Here is a 4,824-nt window from a genome sequence, read left to right as displayed (position 1 = left end):
TCAGAGTGACCCTATGACATGAGTATTATTAACCTATCGCTAATAATAAGTATGATTAAGTTAATGATTATTAAGTCAATAGTAAGTATTATTAACTTAATGTTAAGAGACATCGTCTCTTCCACCTGTAATGGGACAACCAGCTAAGGAGTGCCACCCACACTCCCTCGATGGACACAGTGCATTGAGAAGATCCCCCAACCCCGTGTTCCCGGCAGCCCTGTGCCTCCCCTTCACGGTCCCCATCGCTCCACTGCAACGGGCTGTTACCTGTGTTTCCTCCACACATGGTGAGCTGGAGGCATACTGATTCCACCGTGGGGTTCTAGCACCTAGCACAGAACTTGGCTTCTATCAGTAAAGGTGATAAGGACAGAGAATAAAGACAGACAGAAGGAAATGCAGACGTTTAAAGGGCTCAACATGGGAATTCCCTGGCAGTCCAGTGGTTAGGAACTGAAATCCCACAAGCCGCATGGTGTGGCCAAAGAAAAGAAAGGACTCGACGGGGAGAAAGTGAGGTAGAAGGAAGCCAAGCTCGAGGAAGTTCAGAAGGTAAACACCCTAGGTGTGCACATGAAATAAAGTTACATCAGCAAGGATGGAAAAATGCTTACAAATGAAGACCAGCGGAAAGAAACAGACCTAACTGCATCAGATTGATGACAGAACTTTGTACAATTTAGTGGAATATAATCTTATATTTACATGTAGGCATGCTGATGGTGGTGCTGATGTAGTCATTCCGGTACTGTTTTGTGAGTAATGTATGTAGGTTAAAGCAAATATATTGTATGGGGTAACAATAATTCTCACATAGGGTGAGAAAAGGGGGATGAAGATATGGAATGGGAAGAAAAGAAGAACCCTATGCTGATGTAGATGATGAGCGTGATCTCTCTGTCTCTCTGTCTCTTTCTCCTCTAAGGGCATGGAAGCAATGATATTACAGTACAAATCAACACCCTTAGCCACCAGATCCTGATATCTAAATACCATTCCCCATTAAAAAATAAACCTGAGCTTCTTAGAGAAGTGGCTGATTCCACGTATGGGGCAGAAAAATTACAAGGTGAGCCTGGAAACTCTGGTTGTCCCAGAAAGCATGGAGGCGCTTAAGAGCTACTGGAGACATAGCTGAGGGACTCCCATTAGCTGAGTCTGAGATCACTGAGCGTCCAAAAGAATAATGGTGGTGATGCATCATAACATAATTGAATAAACTAAACATCGTGGGTCCACGGGGATAACAAAAGGGTAAGGGTGCCACTCAGAGGTGCACTGCTCAGCCTCAGGCCTCCCTCTTTTGTCAAGCAGGCATAAAGGGATAGTTTGAAAGAACCTGGGGAGACAAAGGTGAGGAACAGTTCTGCATACATAATATTATGAAGTAGAGACTTCATGGTGAGAGAGGAGGCATGAAGCATTTTTCTAAAATGGGAAATTGCACTTAAATTCCAGATTTCCCACTTCCCCCAGGCCATCTGACCACTTCCCACGTGGTAACAAACAGCTGGACGGAGCAGCAGTCTTTTAGGCGGGCTCCAGAGTCCCCGCCAGTCCTGGCCCCCTTCAGTATGTGTCACCTGCCTGATCCCTGAAAGCATCTGCATTTATGACCACTAGTTACTAATGAAACTTAAAAGCTTTTGCACAGCAAAGGAAACCATAAATAAGACCGAAAGACAACCCTCAGAATGGGAGAAAATATTTGCAAATGGAGCAACTGACAAAGGATTAATCTCCAAAATTTACAAGCAGCTCATGCAGCTCAGTATCAAAAAATCAAACAACCCAATCCAAAAATGGGCAGAAGACCTAAATAGGCATTTCTCCAAAGAAGATATACAGATTGCCAACAAACACATGAAAGAGTGCTCAACATCATTAATCATTAGAGAAATGCAAATCAAAACTACAATGAGATATCATCTCACACCGGTCAGAATGGCCATCATCAAAAAATCTAGAAAAAAAAAAAAATCTAGAAACAATAGATGCTGGAGAGGGTGTCGAGAAAAGGGAACCCTCTTGCACTGCTGGTGGGAATGTGAATTGGTACAGCCACTATGGAGAACAGTATGGAGGTTCCTTAAAAAACTACAAATAGAACTACCATATGACCCAGCAATCCCACTACTGGGCATATACCCTGAGAAAACCATAATTCAAAAAGAGTCATGTACCAAAATGTTCACTGCAGCTCTATTTACAATAGCCAGGAGATGGAAACAACCTAAGTGTCCATCATCAGATGAATGGATAAAGAAGATGTGGCACATATATACAATGGAATATTACTCAGCCATAAAAAGAAATGAAATTGAGTTATTTGTAGGTGGATGGACCTAGAGTCTGTCCTACAGAGTGAAGTAAGTCAGAAAGAGAAAGACAAATACCATATGCTAACACATATATATGGAATCTAAGAAAAAAAAATGTTATGAAGAACCTAGGGATAAGATGGGAATAAAGACACAGACCTACTAGAGAATGGACTTGAGGATACGGGGAGGGGGAAGGGTAAGCTGGGACAAAGTGAGAGAGTGGCATGGACATATATACACTACCAAATATAAGAAAGAGAGCTAGTGGGAAGCAGCCTCATAGCACAGGGAAATCAGCTTGGTGCTTTGTGACTACCTAGAGGGGTGAGATAGGGAGGGTGGGAGGGAGGGAGACGCAAGAGGGAAGAGATATGGGAACATATGTATATGTATAACTGATTCACTTTGTTATACAGCAGAAACTAACACACCATTGTAAAGCAATGATACTCCAATAAAGATGTAAAAAAAAAAAAAATTTCTCTTTCTTAGACCTAGAGCATCCAGCCACCACTATGTGTCATGCAGATGCCTCTTCTTTATCTCCCATTCTGGGGAAGAGTAAGTTGTCATTATCATGCAGAACAGGAAGAGGAGCAGATAGAATTGGAGTGCGACCTTTCCCGAGAGACAAGGAGTAGAGTTTTCCAGAAAGTCAGTGGAAGTCTTCCTGGTTCATGTATGAAGAGGGCGGCTCTTTTGAAGGGAGGCCAAATGTAATGATGAGGTGGAGTTGAGAAGCAGTGTTAGGACCTAGGAGAAGGGTTTGAGTTCTGAGATGCTGCAAAAGACATTGGGGGTTGTCCACCCCATAGTTACCCTACCCTTTTGACTAATAGAACCCCAGTTTCGTTCAGGCAACAATGTACACAACCACAGAGAGTGAACCACAATTGGCCTTAGCCAAATTGGCAACTCCTTTGCTTGTGATGGGTCAGGACATGGGCCTGGATCCAGTTCTGTCCAGTGAGACAGAAGGTGTCTGCTGAAGCGTTCTGGGAAGGATTTCCTCCAAGATAAGAGATTCATGTGGTACAAAAGCTCCCTTTGCCATTGTCCTTGTGGCTTCCTGTTGTGGATCTATCATGTGAAGAAGTGATGACTGGAACTGCAACAGACATCTTGCCACCCCTGAAAAAAAACCAAAAACTCAAAAGCCAACATCTAAGGAAGGTTGAATAGAAGGATGAGAAGAGCATGGGTCTTGATGAAGCGTTGATGGACAAATAAACTCTAGGCTGCCCTATATCCTGTTCCCATGAACTAGGGGAAACATCGTGTTTGGTATACAGCTTACATCTTCCACCTTTAATGATTCCATCCTTCAAAAAGCATGGTGGGGGTGGAGAATCTAGGGACAAGGCAGTAAGGGAAGTATGGCCTGGTCCATATTCACACCTCTACTGATGCCCATGGAGAAGTGGCAGCATCCTATTGGGATGAGGGGTCCAAGAGTCCTAAACAATGATGAGCAAAAAGATGAGTGGTAAAAAAAAAAAAAGATAAAAAAATAAAAAAAAATAAAAAAAAAAAAAGATGAGTGGTCACCCTCAGGGCTGCTGGAAGTTGTAGGGGAGTCATGGCTCCAGGAAACACTGCCAAACATACAACTTGGAAAGAACTTAAGAGGAAAACATCCTCCTTCCCAGTGGGAGTGACCTTGAAATATGAGGGAGGGAGGCTGATGATCCAAGTTGTAAGAAAGTATGAAGTTATTAGCATGCAGTGCTCTACCTATAGAGCATGATAAGCCATGCCAGAGAACCTAAGTTTCAGGCATGATCACCTGAGGAAGAAACATGACGTTTGATCAAAGCCCATTTTGATCAAAAGCATCCTATGTGAGCTACTTGGTGACTTGCTGGTCTGTGTTAGTTTCTTTTCCTATTTCGACATAAATGTATGTTCTTATTCAGGGCTCATTGGTGGATCACAGTAGGGTCATTTAGGTCCAATTAAACAGTTTGATCTTTTTTTTCCTCTCTCTTTCTCTTGGGCCCCTGCCAATATACTGCCATTTTAATTATGGAAACACTGAGGTCTAAAAAATTATATTAGCCAATTATCTTAGTACGCATGGCAATAAGTGGCAGAGCTAAGATATGAACCAAGATCTATGTGTCTTCTTTCCTCCTGTAACATTTTGCCTCTTTGACAATACATTTTAACATAAAAGTTTGTCCAAGGTCAGAGGAGCTCGGATCCAACTTCCTCTTGTTAACTCTTCTCAACCAGGAACACAAGTCGGCTTATCTGAGGTTTTATGGGCAATTCCTTAACTTATACTTCATAGCATGCTTTGTGACATAATAGCTGCTCATCACATGATTTGTGGGTATTACTCAGACTTAATAGCAGAAGTCTGAGGCACAACAGAAGGACAGAGATTGGGGGTTCCTTTATTATTTTCCAAATCATGCCCTTCCTTCCTTCCGTGCTCCAGTCATTTCTCGAATACCTCCTATGTGCCATTTACCATAAAGCAGCTCACTACCAG

The sequence above is a fragment of the Stenella coeruleoalba genome, assembly GCF_951394435.1.
Source record: "Stenella coeruleoalba genome assembly, chromosome: 8".
In the NCBI taxonomy this organism is placed as follows: Eukaryota; Metazoa; Chordata; class Mammalia; order Artiodactyla; family Delphinidae; genus Stenella; species Stenella coeruleoalba.
Note: the sequence above shows the minus strand (reverse complement) of the source record.